Source organism: Chrysemys picta, chromosome 6, assembly GCF_011386835.1.
Source record: "Chrysemys picta bellii isolate R12L10 chromosome 6, ASM1138683v2, whole genome shotgun sequence".
Taxonomy (NCBI): Eukaryota; Metazoa; Chordata; order Testudines; family Emydidae; genus Chrysemys; species Chrysemys picta.
In genome coordinates this window covers 23,031,909-23,052,090 of record NC_088796.1, presented here as the reverse complement: position 1 = coordinate 23,052,090, position 20,182 = coordinate 23,031,909, and the positions used below count along the sequence as shown (strand labels likewise).

Sequence of the window (20,182 nt, the reverse complement as noted above, 5' to 3'; positions counted from 1 at the left end):
TAGTGAGCCATCATTAGTCAATGATTGAAAGCCTTCACTAACAATGTCTCGGCCCTCTGAAGACTCATGAAGCCCTCAGAAATTCCTCAGAGATTATATGTAATTAAATGCTATGCAACTGAGAAAACAAGTTCTTGTTCAAGAATGTTTGACAAAAATGGCTAATCAGACCTAGACCTATGCTTCTGGAACCGGTGCAGATTTTATTCTATTTATTTATTTTAAGCAAAGGCCTGTAATTGTAGCCATTTTCAAAGCAAGCAACACAATACCCGTTGCCAGAGGATGAACAAAACAATTTTGGTCACCAGAGGAATTGTCTCAGGAATACATTCTTTGAGTAATTTAGTTGGAGAAGAATCAAGCGTGTGAGTAGTGGGATTTAATTTTGAAATCATCACAGCAATCCTGAATGCTGAGATCATTGCTGGGGGAAGGGGGATTAGGGTTTGGGATTTAAAAAAAAAAAAAGACAGTAATAGCAACAGCAGGAAATCAGGCAGTCAGAGACTCATCCTGGGTGATGGGAAAAGCAGTTCTGATACCATCAATTTTTACTCTGGAAAAACTTGAGAAAATCATTACATTTCTCAACAGAGCAATCAGTGAAGGGATAAACCCTTTCATTAGGATATAAGAAATATTCTCTACCAAAAAGCTGCCTAGAATTACTCCTGCCATTTGCACTGAAACCAGACTTAAAATATGGGTTTCAAGCATGCTAAACTTTGATATTGTACTTGAATGGATCAATTAGTTTTCCACACACTCCAGCCGACACATAGGCTGGGATTTCCAGAGGCACCCCAGTGAGTTAGGCACCCAATTTTCACTGAATTTCATTGGATTCAGGCACCAAATGTTTAGGCCCATTTGAAAATCCCAGCTGTAAATTATAGCTCCTTAGCTGACATTTCATCCTTTTGCCAACCATTTTCACTGACCTAAGTCCATCCTAAAAATGGGTACATGATGAAGTGTGGCAAGTATTATATTGCACTACAGTTTTCAACAGGAAGAACAATTTTCTTTTTCAGCCCTGATCTAGTCCACCAGGACTAAATAGGACAGCCGCAGTGAGTTCCCATACTTCTGAGGCTGCTGTTTTCTGTGTGCAAGCAAGGAGAGTGATTTACTCTGTGGAACAGGGGATAAAATGGGGATAATAATACTCTACCTCACAGGGATGTTATGAGCAAAAATACAGTAAAGAATATGAGCACTCACATACTGTAGTAGTGAAATGATAAAAGTATCTTGGATAGATAGAATTAGCAAAAAGACCCAGTCTTTCAGATCACTATGTTCCTCCTCAAGGCTTTTCATCCCTCAGGCTGTTCAAGGTGTGCTGTTGACAACACCTAGCCTTACATCACCAAGGCAGGAAAACCCCAAAATGGATATTGCACCAGACCTATAACAACAAGGTATGGAAGTAGGGTTGCCAACCCTCCCAGTTTCACTGGGAGTCTCCTAGAATCAGGATCTTTCTCCCAGAGACTACTGCAGCCAAACCAGGAGATTTTAGGCACTAAAAGTCCGGTAGTGCAGCAGGGCTAAGATAGGCTCCCTGCATGCCCTGGCTCCACGCCACTCCCAGAAGTGGATGGCACATCCCTGAAATCCCTGGGGGGCAGGGGAGACCAGGGGGTCTCCACGTACTGCCCTGCCCCAAGCACTGAGTCCGCAGCTCCCATTGAGGTGGTGCCTGTGAGCAGGGGCAGTGCATTGAGACCTACTGCCCCCCTCCCCCACCTAGGAGCCGCTGCCAGAGGGATGTGCCATGGCTTTCGGGAGCCGCCTGAGGTAAGTGGTGCCCTTCTCACCCCCTCCCACGCTGCAACCCCCTGCCCCAACCCAGAGCCTGCACCCAAATTCCCTCCCAGAGCCTGCACCCCTCACCCCCTCCTGCATCCAAGCTCTCTCCAAGCCTGCACCCCAACCCTCAGCCCCAGGCTCAGCCCAGAGCCTCCTCACACACCCAAACTCCCTCCCAGAGCCCACACCCCCTCCTGCACCCCAACCCCCTCCCCCAGGCTCAGCCAAGCCACCTCCCACACACTGAACCCCTCGGCCCCACCCCCCAGACCAGAGCCCACACCCCCTCCTGCACCTTAACCCCCTGCCCCAGCCTGGTGAAAGTTAGTGAGGGTGGGGGAGAGTGAGTGATGGAGGGAGGGGGGCTGGGCCTCGGAGAAAGGGTTGGTGGGGAAGGGTATTTGGGTTTGTGTGATTAGACAGTTGGCAACCCTATATGGAAGCTTCCTTACTCCAAAGCAGCCTCCTCTTCTGTCCCCCAAGCAGCTACTCACAGTTTCTTGTCCCACTCCTAGGAAATCTGATTGACCTTTGGAGAAGCAGATTGTTTCAGTCTCTAATAGGCAGACAGTGCTATGGGAGCAGCACTTCTGAGCAGCAAGCAGGGCCGGCGCAACCCATTAAGCGACCTAGGCGGTCGCCTAGGGCACTACAATTTGGGGGGCGGCGACCGCAGCAGTATTTCGCCGGTGGGACCTTCCGCTGCCTCTGTGGGGGGCGGCATTTCGGGGCAGGACCTTCCGCCGCCTAGGGCGGCAGAAAAGCTGGCGGCGCTCCTAGCAGCAAGGCAGGGACAGGATCAGAGAATTAGGAAGGGGTATGATGGGAAAGAAAGAGGAAGTAAACCAGGAAAGGATGGGGGGGGGGAGAGAAGTAATCAGACTCAGTGTAATGAATCAGGAGTGGGAGAAGATTAGAGATCAAGATTAAAAAAAGAAAACAAGAGAGGGTAATGAAGAAACAGGGGGAACAAGAGAAGAATTTGATGGAGGTGGGAAAATCATCCAGAAGATGGGAGACTCAGGAAATATAGAGTAAACATAATCCAGAGTTGCAGTTTATTTAATATACCACACACACACACACACATATATATATATATATATATATATATATCAACTAAGGAGACTGTTAAGAGCTGATGTAGAGAAAGCAGCCAGAAGAAGCTATATGCAGATCCCAAATTGTATTGTTCCTACAAAGCCCAGGAACGAGGCTTCCTATTCTCAAGCATGATCTCCCGGTACCTTTTCTATTAACTATTCACCTCTATTCTATTACATATACACCTCTACCCCAAAATAACGCTGTCCTCAGGAGCCAAAAAAGCTTACCGTGTTATAGGTGAAACCGTGTTATATCGAACTTGCTTTGATCCGCCAGAGCATGCAGCCCCGCACCCCTAGAGCGCTGCTTTCCCGCGTTATATCCGAATTCGTGTTATATCAGGTTGCGTTATATTGTGCTAGAGGTGTATATAGGTACTGCTCTGCTATAACATTGGCTTCCTTACCCTGCATCATAAATTTGTGCAAGGGGTGATGAACATGCATACTCAAAGGCAGAATTTAGCCCTTAGATTTCAGGTTTGTCCAAAGAAGTGAAGATGTCATTCCTCATATATTACTAGCTGGTAAAGACCATGGTCTGACCAAATCCTGGTCCTATTGAAATCAACAGGCGTTTGCTCTTTAAATACTCTGGTCCAGGATTTGACCCTCTGCATTTAAAGAAGGATGGTTATCAGTGTATTTGTCATAACTATAAAGGGAAGGGTAACAGCTGTCCTGTGTACAGTACTATAAAATCCCTCCTGGCCAGAGACTCCAAAATCCTTTTCCCTGTAAAGGGTTAAGAAGCTCAGGTAACCTGGCTGGCATCTGACCTAAAGGACCAATAAGGGGACAAGATACTTTCAAATCTTGGGGGGGGGGGAGAGGGGGGGGAAGGCTTTTGTTTGTGTTCTTTGTTGTGAGTGTGTTCGTTCTCGGGACTGAGAGGGACCAGACATCAATCCAGGTTCTCCACATCTTTCTAAACAAGTCTCTCCTATTTCAAACTTGTAAGTAAATAACCAGGCAAGGCATGTTAGTTTTCCTGTTTTCTCAACTTGTAAATGTACCTTTTACTAGAGTGTTTATCTTTGTTTGCTGTACTTTGAACCTGAGACTAGAGGGGAGTCCTCTGAGCTCTTTAAGTTTGATTACCCTGTAAGGTTAATTTCCATACTGATTTTACAGAGATGATTTTTACCTTTGTTTCTTTAATTAAAAGCCTTCTTTTTAAGAACCTGATTGATTTTTCCTTGTTTTAAGATCCAAGGGGTTTGGATCTTGATTCACCAGGAGTTGGTGAGAGGAAGGAGGGGAATGGTTAATTTCTCCTTGTTTTAGATCCAAGGGGTTTGGATCTTGATTCACCAGGAGTTGGTGAGAGGAAGGAGGGGAATGGTTAATTTCTCCTTGTTTTAGATCCAAGGGGTTTGGATCTTGATTCACCAGGAGTTGGTGGGAGGAAGGAGGGGAATGGTTAATTTCTCCTTGTTTTAGATCCAAGGGGGTTGGATCTGTATTCACCAGGAGTTGGTGGGAGGAAGGAGGGGGGATGGTTAATTTCTCCTTGTTTTAAGATCCAAGGGGTTTGGATCTGTATTCACCAGGGAATTGGTGAAGGTCTCTCAAGGCTATCCAGGGAAGGAAATTAGCCTTGGGATGGTGGCAGCGGACCAGAGCTAAGCTGGTAGTTAAGCTTAGAAGTTTTCATGCAGGCCCCTACATTTGTACCCTAAAGTTCAAAGTGGGGATACAGCCTTGACAGTATTAATTAGAGGAACGAATAACAATGATGTGAGAAGTACTGTTGCCTTCAGATTATCTGATTTTAAAGAAAAAAAATCTCTGCAAGCTGGTGAATATTATTGTTTAAACCCAGTAATTTCCCTTTCCTTCCTCACTTGAACTCTAGCATTCAGGCAAAGCACCCAATTATAACTTCACTACTAGAAAAAGCAGTTCTTTCCCCAGCAAAACTGTAAACAAAGCATGCTGGCAAAATGTACCTCCTCTGGGAAGCAGAGGCAGCAGAATGGTTGTTAGAAGGGATCAAAAGCTCAAGAAGAGACCCTGAATGGGACTTGGAAGAAAAGTTTATAAAATAATCTAGTTCCTGTGTGTCCTGTGCAGCCTCATCTGGACTCTCTCAGGCATGTTCAATTTTCTAGTGTTATGGGATACTGTGATGAAAAGCCATATACTTATAACCTTTCTGCCAGGTGGAGCCAGCAGCAACCAGGGCTGGGTTCAATATCTAGGGGTGGGTTTCTTTTCAACAATACAACACAGAACCAACTCAAGCCCCCACCCAGCAAAATTACACATCATCGCGGGCGCCTCTGAGAGAAAATACTTCCCCACTCGCAAGCACAGAGTCAGAGTGTAGAAAAGAAACTTTTAATGAAAGGAGGAAAGTCACCCGACATTAAATTAGGGAAAATGCCACAAGCAGGATTCATAATCATAAAACCGTGAGCAGGACACCCACCCCAGAGTGCGTGGGGCAGTGCCTTTTGCCTCATGTTCTTGAGTTCTGCAACCAAAAGTTCCTTTTCTGGGTCCCCCTCTGCTCCCTCACCATATCCCACTCACAGCGGTTGTCCTTGGTCAGTGAGGATCCAGGGTTCAGAGGTGCATCGGTGTAGGTTCACCTCCTACAGGAAGAAGGCATCTTGTTGCTCTGCCATTTGAGCATTTGCTCTAGCTAGCCACCCTACCAGCAGCAGTTCCTCTCCTTTGGCCGCCCTGCCAGCTGCCTGCTCACCGCTCCCGCCAGCCACTCCTGGCTGCTCCTGCCAGCTGACTATCAGTTACCTTCTGCTGCCACCTGCCTCTCTGTTGTGACCTCTGCAGGTCAGTCTCTTAGGCCTTGGCTACACTTACCGGCAAGTTCGACGGCTGGAAATCGAACTTCTGGGTTCGACTTATCGCGTCTAGTCTGGACGCGATAAGTCGAACCCGGAAGTGCTCGCCGTCGACTGCGGTACTCCAGCTCGCCGAGAGGAGTACCGCGGAGTCGACGGGGGAGCCTGCCTGCCGAGTGTGGACCAAGGTAAGTTTCAACTAATTCGAAATAAGGTACTTCGAACTTCAGCTACGTTATTCACGTAGCTGAAGTTGCGTACCTTAGTTCGAATTAGGGGGGGTAGTGTAGACCAAGCCTTAGTGATTGTCAGCTCTTAGTGACTTTCAGTTTTTTAGCAGGCTGGGCAGAAATGCTGTCCCACCACAAGTGATTTCAGTTCTTATTTAAGCACTTGAAATAACAAAAGCTCCTAATGGAGCCTGTTTAAACAGTGGAAGGAATAGGTTAAACTGGATCTGGGACCTTTATGGAGCATCCACACCTCCTAGCTAGGATATCTGTTCGCAACCCTCTTAGTTTCACAGGGGTCCGGCCTTTGAGCCCCTGGCTTAACAAGGTCTTTTCAGCTGAGGGTGACCCCCTCATTTGGGACAGATTAAGCACAGTTCTGCTCACCTTTATTCATACAATAAAGACAACAACATTGATAAAATTTTACTACCCCTGTATTCAGTATTGAAGTGATTTGTAACCCAACACCAGCCAAACTTAATCGCTTTGAGCAACACAGCTCTATTTGCTGGATATCTTGGGAGAGTAGGTGTGTTCATGTAAATACAGTTTGCTCCTGAACTCTCTCCCCCTCCCAACTAGCTGTCAGGGGAGAATTCATTCAGACCCTGCTTACATACTATATTCTTTGTAATAAATATATGAGAGTAGGATTTGCCAGAAAAATAATTTAATCTGCTGGGTTTTTTTTTTTTTTTTTTTTTTTTTTTTTTAACATGGGTCTAAAGATTTGCATTATCACCACTATACACTGGGATAACTCATGTTAAAAGTTTTTGTGTCCAGCTAAAGATGCTGTAGCATTCCCACTTCCGCAGTTTAAGCGATAATAGATCAAAACTGTTGAAAATACTGCAGCTGTCTGCCCACCAACACGCAAGCGCACTGTGCTTGTGTGGGAGAGGGTTTGAGTTGTGCAAGACAGTGAGAACACTGCATGTCTTCTCAATCTTATAATTATCTAGAGAGAGAACACATGTAGATAAGTGGCTGTTGAAAGGGGGAGATTGCGGAGTTGCCTTGTGGTTGGGGTTGGGGCGGGCTTGCCTTGTGGAGGTGCCAGTTTATTTGCATTTCAAAGGTGGAAATCCTACATGAGATGGGGGAGTTAGATATACCATAGTGGTTTTAATTTTGCATTCCCAAGAAAGATAGACAATCATTTTTAAAAGATACGGTCAGGCATAGGCGCTGATTCTGTGGGTGCTCAGGGGCTGGCGCACCCATGGGGAAAAATTGGTGGGTGCTCTGCTCTGCACCCACCAGCAGCCAAGCTCCCCACCCCAATTCACCTCACCTCCACCTCCTCCCCGGAGCGCGCCACGTCCCCATGTCTCCTCCCAGCGCTTGCTGCCGCAAAACAGCTGTTTCGTAGCGTAACAAGCTGTGGGAGGGAGAGGGAACGCGGCGTGCTCAGGGGAAGAGGTGTGGAAGAGGCAGTGCTGGGGTGGTGATTTGGGGAAGGAGTCCAATAGGGACAGGGAAGGGGTAGAGTTGGGGCGGGGGCTTTAGGGAAGGGGTAGGAATGGGGGTGGGTTTGGGGACGGGTGGGGAAAAAAAAATGGAGCAGCCACCAGCACCAGGAGGAGTTGGCGCCTATGCGGTTAGGTACTGTTTTTAAAATTCTCCTTACCTCTTTTATTAATAAGACTTTTTAATTGAAAATGAAGTACTATTAAATGTCTAACTTTCTTCTGACCATTTCAGCCACTTATTAATCTTTGCATTTCATTCAATTTGGACAATAAAAACAGATGGGTCAATTTCTTGTTATGCTTGTAGTTAATGTCAATTTCTGGTTATAGGAACATAGAAATTGCTAGACTGGATCAGCTCAGTGGCCCATATAATTCCACAGCATGCATTGAACGCTGGCCAACACCAGCCACTTTAGAGGAAGGTGCAAGCAGGACTGGATTCAGGGGCATGTGATCCAGGCAATCATGTGAGATGCTGGGCTTGGAGGGCACCAGGCTCAGGGTGCTGTTTTTGTTGTTAGCGACAAAAGAGACAATAGAATGTTTTAAGTAAAATGTTTCAGGTATTCCATATGTGGATTTTTTTCCACTAACCTCCTAAAATGTTCTAGACCTTTGTAGAATCTCATGGAACCTTCCATACTTTGAAAACTACATTTTCCTTGAACCTCCTAGAATGTCAGCCATGCCCTCAAGGGTAATAAAAAGGGGTGGAGCATCGCCGGTCAGTTAGTGAGTTACAAGAATGAAGTGATAGCCCAGCTACAATATTGTGAATCTTGGTTTACTGTGTAATTGTGAAACTGTATTTGTGTTTTAAGACTTGAAGAGTGTAAGTAGTGATTAATGAAGGACATATTAAACAAGATGTCAGAGATATCTATCAAACCCCTCTCTACACAACAATATAAAAGAAATACTGTTATTTCTTTTGCCATGCTTAATACATAATGTTTGAGGACTTTCTAAGACTGCAGAACAGACTTTTACTCTCCCTAATAGTGTCTGTTTTTCCCTGTAGAAAATAAAAGATGCCCCTGAAGAAACCTTTAGAAGCTCAGAATAGGAAGCAAAATGCTCAATTGCAATCTAGTTCACAGCGAGGGGAAATTTGATGGGAAAATATCTGAAACAGTACAACATAGGCTGGGCTTTAGGCAGCAGCGATCATCCCAGTACAGAAGAAATTGAGGACCAAAGCATAAATGATGGAATTCCTATTACTAAGGAATTAGCAGATTTACCTGATCCTAAGGAATGGAACTGTGAGGAAAGTGATGGAGACTCGTCCAGTTTTCCTGGAGAGGTAAAGAAGAGTGATGATAAAGAAGAATGTAGCTCACATGAAAAGGAGAGTAATGACAAAGAAAAATCTGGTTTACATGAAACGGAGAAAACAATAAAGAAGAATCAGCCTCACACAGTGAGAAAAATTGCATACCACAAATCGATATATCAGATCCTGCTTTATGGCCAGTGGTCCTAAACTCTGCTGATATTAATCGTACAATGTTTAACAGGCCGGGCAAAATTGAGGATATGATATTTCCAGTAAAAGAGCAGAAGCAACACTTCTCAAAAAAAAAAAAAAAAAAAATCACACTGCAAAAGAGTGCTCGAAAATAGTGAGAAACTGAATCGGCATTGGCTAGTTTACACGAAATCAACTGACAAAGTATTCTGGTTTTGTTGCAAAATATTTGACAAATTGGTGCTTGCACTTTCTGGGTACAACTACTGGCATAACTTAGCCGATGCTGTGAAGCAACATGAAAAGTCACCTGGCCATTTTACGGCCTGCTCCAAGTGGACGGAGATCAAGTCCAGGCTCAAGCTGAATAAATGCATAGATGCAGAAAACCAGTGCATTATTAATATAGAAACTCACCGTTGGAGGAACATGCTCAAGCATCTGATCTCAGTCAGCCAAATTATTCTTTGCAAGGAAGAGGTTTTCTGGGACTTGTTGGATAAGATGTTCACTGATCATAATGGTAATTTTCTCAGTTTGGTAGATCTCCTTGGGAAATACGATGATGACATGCATGAGCACTTACGTTGAGCAGTTCGTAAAGAAGCTATGGAGCATTACCGCAGTAAAACAATTCAAAACGAAATGACTAACCTTATGACAAGGAAGGTGCTTGACAATATATTGATACGGCTCGGCAAAGTGAAGTACTATGCCGTAATAATGGATTTCACTTCCAACATTAGTCACAGTGAAAAGATGTCATTTACAGTAAGATTTGTTGACGACAAGGATGGCTGTATCCAAGTAAAGGAATACTATCTGTTTCCGGTCTGTGGACACCTCTACTAGAAAAGGCCTAACAGAACTGTTTATGAACATTTTGAATGAGACTAAAATAAAGCTTCAGGACTTCTGCAGCCAAGGCTATGACAGTGGCATGAACATGAAGGGAAGAAACAGTGGCATCCAGGCAAGGATCCTTGCACTGAATTCAAGAGTTTCCTTTGTGCCTGGTGCTGCCATTCCCTCAACTTGTTTGTGTCAGATGCAGTGTCATCTTCTTGAGATGCAGTATCTCTCTTCGGATTACTGCAAAGGATATAGGTCCTGTTTTCAGCATCAACTATCAGATGTTAGATCCTCATGAACAGTGTTAAAAATCTGACCATGAGGTCGACACTTGCTGGAAGATCCACATTGATAGCATAAGGCCAGTGAAGTACCAAGCTTCTGAGGTTTATGATGCCTTAATGGAACTGGTGCAGTCGAGTAAAGTCGAGGCTGGAATCTGGCATGAGGACCAAAGACTGGCAAACCAGATCACTGACTTTAAATTTCTGGTCTCAATTGTGGTTTTGCACAATATCCTTTTCCAAGTACAGCAACTCCTTGCTTAACGTTGTAGTTCTGTTCCTGAAAAATTCGACTTTATGCGAAACAATGTTAAGCAAATCCAATTTCCCCATAAGAATTAATGTAAATAGGAGGTGTTAGGTTCCAGGGAATTTTTTTTCGCCAGACAAAAGACTATATATATATTACACACACAGTATACGTTTTAAACAAACAATTTAATAGTGGTACACAGCAATGATGATTGTGAAGCTTGGTTGAGGTGGTGAAGGGAATGCCTTACTGCTAAATGTTGAACTAGCATTCAGCTGAGACCTCAAGGGTTAACCCATTGTTGTTAATGTAGCCCCACACTCTACAAGGCAGCACGAATGGAGGAAGGAGAGCCAGCATGGCAGACAGACAGAGACACACACTGTGTGTGAGAGAGATGCGCGTTGCCCCTTTAAGTATGTTGACCCCATTCTAAGTACACTGCCTTTTTAAGTAGATCAGCAAGTTGAGACAGAAGCTGCTGCCAGGAAGCTCCCTCCATCCTGAGCCCTGTCCTGTCGTCCCCCTGCTCTATGGAAATGGGGTAAGCTGGGTGAAGGAGCAGGGAGGAGGGGGACACCCTGACATTAGTCCCTCCTTCCCCTCCCCCCAACCCCCACACAGCAAGCAGGAGGCTCCAGGGAGCAGCTTCATAGCAGAGGACAGGAGCAGCACATGGCAGTGGGGGGAGGGACAGCTGCAATTACTAGCCTGCTGGGCAGCTGCTGCACAGGGAACTTAGGGGAGCAGGGCTGCCGGTCCACCCTGGTTCCAAGCCCCCACCAGCTAGCTGCAATGGGCTGTTCTTTCTGCAAGCAGTGGACCAAGCAGACGGCTGACAAACAACGTTAGAAGGGAGCATTGCACAACTTTAAACGAGCATGTTCCCTAATTGAACAGCAATGTAACAGTGTTAACCGGGATGACTTTAAGTGAGGAGTTACTGTATTTTAGGCTCAAAAATCTCATTTTAGACAGATTGTCAGCTCATTTTCACACAGGGCTGGAGCACCCACCGGCAGCCAGCTCCTCCCCCCCCCCCCCCCCACCTCTCGGAGTCCTTCCCAGCCACCGGTGGCCCTGCCAATCAACTCCTACCTCTCCCTCCCAGCGCCTCCCACCCACCACCATTAGCTGTTCCACGGTGTGCAGGAGACGCTGGGGGGGAGAGGGAATGGAACGCACTCAGAAGAGGGGGCAGAACTGGGCAGGAAGAGGTGGGGCAGGGGTGGAGGCCTGAGCAGAGGTTGAGCAACCCCAGAGAAAGGAGTAAGCGGCAGCTGTGCACAGGCCTACAAACAGCTATCAGATTGTAGTGTGGATGGATATGAACAGAGGACTTAAAGAAGGGGCTTTTGTATCCCATTACTCATCCCCTGGAGCTATCCAGTCTTTTCCAAAAGAAACATTCTTTAGGCTATGTTTACACTACCACTTATGTCAGCAAAACTTGTGTGAATATTCCACCCCAAATCACAATTTATGCCAGCATAATTGTTAGTATGCACAGCTCTGTGTCTGCAGGAGAATGTCTCCGGCTGACATTGCTACCGCCACTCATTGGGCGTAGATTAATTATATCGACGGGAGAGCTCTCTCCTGTCAGCATAGAGTGGCTACACAAGAGATCTTATAGTTTTACAGTAAGCTCTCTAGTGTAGACATAGCCTTAGTTTTGCAGTATTGAAATTGAATTCTTCAGCACCAGTGGGCCTGATTCTCATATCCCCTAAGCCACGCTGGCAGTGTAAAGGGGTCTGAAAGTGGGTGAAAATCATTCCCAAAGCGGCCCCAGGATAAAATGGGTATCAGGTCCCATGTAGCTGCACCATATCCATTACTGTGGTATCTCAGCACCTCAGTGGTTGAGTCTATATATCCAGAACATCTCACTTTGCAATATTCTTTTCTGAATATTTTCAACAGACACAAAACATCTTTTCTCTTAATCATGGGTCTGCGTGTGAATTTACTGATTTTGGAAAGAGACATAGTTGTCTTTGAGGAGTGTGGGTTGGCTAGACATCTTGTAGTTAAGAGGACACATTACAGGGTCTTCGACTGAATCTGCATTAACTTTGAAAAGGCTGTTGCAATCTAAAAACAGTCAGAAGGAATCCTTGATCTGCTACATGTCTTTCCCTGAGCTAAGATTGCCTCCCAGAAGCAAACCAATATCGTCTCCAGGGAGACCTGTGAGGTAGCCCAATATGCTACAGTTCCTTCAGTTATATTGATTCTCCAGGAAATACTCTATTCAAACAAAAATCAATGAGAAATCTTGATATTTGATCTTACTTCATTGTGGAGGAACCTAAACAGGCATTCAGAATGCACAGACACCCCCAGGCAATCCAATCACAAGAGAAGACTATGCAGAAAAGTTCCTGTGATGGTTGCCACTCACCTCTTTTGAGTGCCCCAATTGAGTTTGCATATGCCTGCACTTTTCTCAGATTGCAGTAGGTTTTTAGTGACTTGGCCCTCCAGCCAAGTCACATACAGTCCATATGTGCAACAACAAACAGACCCTTCTGGAGTACAAGTCCAACAGGATCTAGCACAGTGCCCTCAATGTCTCAGTCTTCAGCCCTGTCCCTGGGCTCAGTCCTCAGTCAGTCCATCCAACAAAGCCTATCCCCCAGTACCCTCTTTGGTATCCTCTTCTGTAGCCTCCCTGGGCTCAATTCTTAGCCCTCTCCTCTGAGCTAGCATTGCTATTGTTCCTGCTCTAGAATGGACCAGTGCTCCCAGGGCTTCCTCCCTGGAAACCCTTTGACTACTGCCCCAGCTCTCCAGCTGGGACAGTCCTTTAGCTCAGTTCATTCCCCTTCCGGGGTATCAATGTTCCATGAATGCAGTCCCTTCTCAGGGCTTTAGCCACACTGCCTTTGGACGGGAGGGGGTGGGGGGAAGGACACCTGGGCCCACCCACTACAGTGGGTCCCAACCCAAGGACCCTACAAATAGTAGCCTCCTGCTGCATCCCATGTACTAATCTACTGCATTTCCATGGGCCAATTTCCACAGGGCCCCTTCACCCTTACCTCAGGGCTGAAGATCTTGTACTAAATCCCAGCAGCCAGCCAGGAGCTCCTTCCTTACTCCCCAATCCCTGCCAGCAACTGCCCTGTCCAACCTGGCAGTTAGCTAAGAGCACTATCCTTGCTCCTCTGGTTCCAGCCAGCAACTGAACCTTTCTAGCCCTGCAGCTCCTCTTACACTAGCTTGCTGGGCCTGGATTGGCTGCTCCCTACAGCCTCTCTGATTTACCACTCTAGGCAGTTTGGCGGACTCACCTCTCCTGCACTTCCCTAGGATGGGGTGTGGTAGGACCACAAGTCCTCCAGCAAGGGGCCTCAGTGTCTGGTACACCCCATCCCAGGTCCTTATTGAAATTACTAGCTCGAACTTCTCAGTTTGATCTAATATTACAAAATAAACTACTGTGATTACATAGCCATTTTTAAGGAACTGATCAGCATTTCTAAAGCACTCATCATTAATGTGTTGGCTGCGTCCATGAGAATTAAGAAGTCTAGTTAAAAACTAGTTTAACCATGAAACTCAAAGTTGCTCTAGATCCAAAATGTTGTTTTCAGATGTAAAATGTTATTTTGCAAAACAAAGAGAAACCAGTAAATATCTTTCTTTCCAAGCTTCTCCATAAAGGCAAGTGCCTAAACCAATTGTATTCACATTTTTTGTTCTCTCTCAGCTCCTGTCTTTCATCCCACAAGTCACTAGAGCTACAATAACCCTCTATTGTATCCAGGGGGAAGAATAGAAGGAAACCAAGGCTGCTCTCTTTGTGCTTTTTGTACTCAAAATCACACTCAGAAGGCCCACAAAAATACTGTTTTGGGGTTTCTCTACAGGAGAAACTGGGAGCTGGTGATGGGATAAGGAAAGCTCTTTATTGTCCTTTCCCAGTCACTGCTTGCAGTAAAGAGGACAATTTTATTTCTGGCTACTGTGCTCTGTTTTTATTGGTGAAGGCAGGTTAAAGAAAGGTGGTTTGCATTTAGAATGGAAGGTGGTGAGGTTTGGGGTAGTTCTTAGAACCTGTGGAAATTGGTTTGTAAACTTGGACTAGCCCTCAAGAAAGCTGTCTCCTGGACAGATGAGCTTTACGCTTGCTGTTAACAGTGCTATCATGCCAGAGGAGCAGAGTTATCAGCTGTGGTCCTTGTCTCAAAGATCAGATGACGCTTTAGGCATTCTGGTTCCCGATGGTTAAGCATCTTGAAGATAAAGACTGAGACCTTGAACTTAATGTAATTAAAAAATAGGAAATAAAGGGTAGGAATAAATGGTCAGTTTTCATAATGGAGAGGTAAACAGCAGGGGCCCCAAAGGATCTGCACTGTGAACTGTGCTGTTCAACATATTCATTAATGATCTGGAAGTGACTAAATTTGCTGATAGAAAATTATTCAAGAGAGGTAAATTCAAAGCTGACAGTGAAAAGTTGCAGAGGGATCTCACAAAACTGGGTGACAGGGCAACAAAATAGCAGATGAAATTTAGTGCTGATAAATGCAAAGTAATATACATCGGAAAACATAATCCCAACTATATATACAAAATTATGGGATATGAATTAGCTGTTACCACACAGGAAAGAGATCCTGGAGTCACTCCCTGAAAACTTCACCTCAATAAGCAGCAGTGGTCAAAAAGGCTATCAGAATGTTAGGAACTATTAAGAAAAGGATAGAAAATAACAACAAAAAATATCATAATGCCACTGTATAAATCTATGGTGCACCCACACCTTGAATAGTATGTCCAGTTCTTGTCAACCCATCTCAAAAAAGATATAGTGGAACTGGAAAATGTTCAGATCTATTCCACAGTAGGTGTGCGCACTCATCACGTGCACTGGTGCCGGAAGTTTTTTCCCCGAGCAGTACCCATAGGGGAGCAGCCCTAGCAACACCTGGAGTGGTGCCTCTATGGCACGGTATAAGGGGCACTGCACGCTCTCCCCACCCTCAGTTCCTTCTTGCCAGACAACCCCAACAGAGGGGAAAGGAGGGCGGAATGTGGAATAGACATGAGCAACATATCTCAAAGAACACCAGTTACGGAAAAGGTAACTGTCTTTTCTTCTTCAAGTGATTGCTCATGTTAGTCCACAGTAGATGATTCCAAGCTATAACTGTTGAAGTTCACAAACTCTTGGGATGGAGCACAGCCCTGCCGAACCCAGCGTCTTCCCTGGTCTGGGAGACTATTACATAATGCGAGGTGAGCGTGTGAACTGAAGACCATGTGGCAGCTCTGCAAACGTCCTGAATGGGGACATGGGCTAAAAAGGCAGCCGAGAGGCTTGCGCCCTAGTCAAATGTGCCCTCACAATTGATGGCAGAGGGATTCCCGCCAAGTTATGAGGTGATCCAGTTGGAGAGCCTCTGAGTGGAAATTGGCCGACCCCTTAGGCGTTTGGCTGAGGTGATGAACAGCTGTGAAGACTCACATCCAGCGTGTAGAGGTGGTACTCCTCACTGGACACATGGGGCTTGAGGCAGAGGACCGGCAGGAAAATGACCTGATCCATGTAGTAGGCGGAGACCACCTTCGGGAGGAATGAAGGATGTGAGCAGAGCTGGACCGTATCCTTATGGAAAACCGTCTACGGGGGCTCGGAAGTCAGGGCCCTGAGTTCTGAGACCCGTCTAGCTTATGTGATTGCCACCAGGAAGGCTACCTTCCACGGGTGGGGCGACACTGAGCATGTACTAGCAGCTCAAAGGGGGACCCATCAACCAGGCCAGCACCAAGTTCAGGTCCCACTGCAGGACTGGAGGCCCAACGTATGGGAAGAAACGATCCAATCCCTTAAGGAATCGGCCAATCATACCCTGGGAGAATACTGTGTGCCCCTGCACCGGTGGGTGGAAGGCCGATATAGCCGCCAAGTGCACCTTGACCGACGAGGGCGCCAGGCCTGGGGCTCTAAGGTGAAGGAGGTAGTCTAAAATGAGTTGGAACAGGGCAGCCACAGGGGAAACGCTCAGCCGCCCACCAGGAAAACCGAGACCACTTTGCCACGCGTGGAAGGCCACCTGCTTTCCAAGCGGACACGCTGAACCCCTTCCGACCATGTCCTTTCCTCCCAGCCTAACCATTGAGCAGCCATACCGTGAGGTGGAGTGCCGCCAAGTTGGGGTGGAGGGAGAGAAGGTCCGGGCAAGATGGCAACAACCACGGCAGGGCGACTGCCAGGCTCGTGAGGGTCCCAATGTTGCCTGGGCCACGCTGGGGCAATCAGGAACCCAGGCCCTCTTTATCTTTTCCAGGACCTTGCTGATCAGCGGGATCGGGGGGAAGGCATACAGAAGCTGGCCTAACCACGATAGGAGGAAGGCATTGGAAATAGAACCCCCTCCCAACCCCCCCCAGAGCAGAACCGGGGACACCGGCGGTTCTGCCGAGTAGCAAACAGGTCCACCTGTGGAGTTCCCCACTCTTGGAAAAGTCTGAGCACCACCACTGGGTGTAGAGACCACTCGTGCTGAGAGGTCTCGGCTCAGGCAATCTGCCCGTGAGTTCTGGGCACCCAGTAGGTGGTAGGCCTGTAGGCAAATGTCATGGGCGATCCAGAAGTCCCACAGCCTGAGGGCTTCCTGGTAGAGAGCAGAGGAGCAGTCCCCGTCTTGCCTGTTGATGTAAAACATCAAGGCCATGTTGTCCGTGAGAACCCTGACCACCTGCCTTCCAGGTGAAAGCGGAAGGCCACCAGCCTGAGTTCCTTGACGTTTCTATATGGTGCAAGGACCATAGACGTTGGGTCTGAATGTCCCCCACCTGGGCTCCCCACTCCAGGTCCGATATGTCAGACACCAGCTCCACTGACGGGGGCCTGCCCCTGAAGGGGACCCCACGGAGCAGGTTTCTCAGGGAGGACCACCATTGTAGGGAGGCAATCACCGGCTTGGGCACCGTGAGGACTTCGTTCATCCTGTCTCTGGCCTGGGAGGCTCCGAAGCCAACCAGAGCTGGAGAGGCCTCATCCTGAGTCTGACACGGTGAATCACATATGTGCACGCCAACATGTGACCCAGGAGCTGGAAACATGCTCTGGCTATCATCACAGGGAACCTTGTGACTGTGCTGTTGAGGCCTTTCAGGGTCTTGAATCTGTCTGGTGGGAGGGAGGCCCTGGCCGATGTCATGTCCAGGACTTCCCCGATAAACTCTATGCGCTGTACCGGGACTAACATGGACTTGGTGTCGTTCACCAACAGGCCCAGGGTGGCGCATGTGGGCAGAAGTAGCACCACGTGATCCCGCACCTGTGACCAGGAGCTGCCCTTGACCAGATGGGGGAAGATCCGAACCCCACGACGTCTGAGGTAGGCCGCCACCACAGACAGGCACTTTGTGAATACCCTGGGAGCAGTGTACAGGCCAAAAGGAGGACCGTAAACTGGTAGTGCTCCTGCCCAACCGTGAAACTGAGGAAGCACCTGTGCTCCTCGAATATATGAATGTGGAAGTACGCGTCCTGCAGATTGAGGGCGGCGTACCAGTCCCCGGGATCCAGGGAGGGGTTGATGTAGTCCAGAGAGACCATGCGAAACTTGAGCTTTACCATGTACTGGTTCAGACCTCACAGGTCCAGGATGGGTCTGAGCACCCCTTTGGCCATTGGGATGAGAAAATAGCGGGAGTAGTACCCCTTGCTTTTGAACTCCACTGGCACCACTTCCACTGCTCCTAAGCCAAGGAGCTGCCCCACCTCCTGCTCAAGCAGGGCCTCATGAGAGGGGTCCCTCAGGAGGGACGGGGATGGAAGGTGGTTGGGCGGGGTAGAAGTAAACTGGATGGTGTAGTCCCGGGAGATGGTGTTGAGGACCCAATGGTCCGAAGTCAGTCGCAACCACTCCGGGAGAAAAGCACACAACCGGTAAGAGAAGGGAAGCTTTATTGCGGGTGGATCCCTGGTAAGAACTGGTAGATCACCTCCGGGCGTCCCATCAAAACTGATGTTTCCCAGCCTGTTTACCCTTGGAGGACCCAGGCTGGGGGGGCAAATCGGGATTGCCTCTGCGGGCATTTCTTATAGTCCCATGACTTTTTATAAATGGGGCTCATATTTAGAGTGGGTGGCCTGGGGGGAGCCTGCTGAGGCTTAAACTTGGTCCTGGCCGGAGCCGGGACATAGAGGCCAAATGTCTTAAGAGTAGTGCGGGAATCTTTCAGGCCATGCAATTTCACGTCCATCTGTTCCGCAAACAGGGCCTTGCCATCAAGGGGAGGTCCTGCAGGGAGCTCTGCGCCTCACTGGATAGCCCAGACAGCAGGAGCCATGACACCCTCCTCATGGACACCACGGAGGCCCTGGACCTTGCAGCTGTATCCGCAGCATTCGACACTGCCTGCAGGGTTGCCCTGGCAGCCGCTGTACCCTCCTCCTCCAGAGCTTGTCCTTCTTGTCACACTCCTGGAGGGAGTCCTCAAATTTGGGTAGAGAGCCAAATGGAACTCAGACCGGCCCAGGAGAGCATGATGGTTCGCCACCCTTAACTGGAAACTCGAGGACAAATAAACCTTCCTCCCAAATAAGTCCAGCCTCCTTGAGTCTTTATTTTTCAGAGTAGGGGCTGGTTAGCCCTGCCTCTCCCTATGGCTGACCGACTTGACCATCAGGTAGTTGGGGGCTGGGCGGGTGTACAGATATTCATGCTCCCTGGCAGGTACAAAGTACTTCCGTTCTGCCTTCTTAGAGATGGGGGTCAAGGAAGCTGAGGTTTGCCACAAGGCGTTCAAAATTTTTGCTACCCCTTCGTGGAGTGGGAGGGCCACCCTGCCCAGTACCGAGGCCAATAGGACATTGAAGAGGGAGTCCGAGGGTTCCTCCACCTCCTCAGCCTGAAGGATGAGGCTTGATGCCATCCTTTTCAATAGTTCCTGGTGGGCTTTAGAGTCCTCATCAGGGGAAGATGAGAATACGGGCGCGGTACTCTGCATACCCACTGGTACTGGAGGTTCCACACTTGGTTGCCCTCCAGGCGCGGAACTGAAGATGCATGCCCCACCGACTCCTTTCTGAGAGGCTGGAAAAGGGAGGCCAACTGTCTTTCCGAGGCTCCGGCCACCGAGCGAGCCCCATGGGGGGCTGCGTCGGGGGCCACAGGACCCATTGGTACCACGGTGCTGGGCAAGGAGCCCAGTGCCACTGCACCTGCTGTGGCATCGGCAGAGCAGGCTGTTCAGCCTCACTAGCCTGTCCCATCAACTGACGTCTATGAAGGGAGGCCGGGCTGGCGTACAACCTACTGCTGTCCCGGGACCAGAAGGAGACGTGGTGTCGGGAACGGTGCCAACCACAAGACCGTGAACTTGACGTAGAGGGGAATGGTACCGCTGGTAGCAGCTGCTCTGCGATTGGTCCGGTGGGCGGATCTGCGACGGTGAGGTGTCAGCAATCGATGCCTGGGACTGCGGGAGCGGTGTTGTGATAGGGTCTTGGAACAAGACGACGAACAGAAATGGCATTGACACCCGTATCACGACGGGCTACGGTAGCCTCTCGGAGATGAGGAACTCCAGTGCCATCTGTCTCAGTCTCGACGGGGCCCACTCCCCTGGCGAGGTATACGGTCCCTTGAGGCAAAGCGGTGCCTGGAACCCCTGTGAGTCGGAACCCAGCGAGACACCCTGGTGGGGGGGCGACAGTGACCGGCATAGAAGATTGGGCCAAAAGAAACCTGATGAGGTTCAACAAGGACAAGTGCAGAGTCCTGCACTTAGGATGGAAGAATCCCATGCACTGCTATAGATTAGGGACCGAATGGCAAGGCAGCAGTGCTGCAGAAAAGGACCTAGGGGTTACAGTGGACGAGAAGCTGGACATAAGCCAACAGTG

General features: G+C 48.1%; 1 long non-coding RNA gene across 2 annotated transcripts; it reads left to right on the top strand.

Annotated features, from left to right (window-relative positions):
- The first annotated feature begins 144 nt into the window (after positions 1-144).
- Positions 145-18,850, top strand: LOC122174685 (uncharacterized). Of its 2 annotated transcripts, none has more exons than XR_006176843.2 (3): positions 145-368; positions 17,559-17,666; positions 18,553-18,850. It is a non-coding gene; the product is annotated as an uncharacterized LOC122174685 (long non-coding RNA). The 2 variants fall into 2 exon arrangements; XR_010602134.1 differs by lacking the exon at positions 145-368 and adding an exon at positions 3,765-3,880.
- The last annotated feature ends 1,332 nt before the right edge of the window (positions 18,851-20,182 follow it).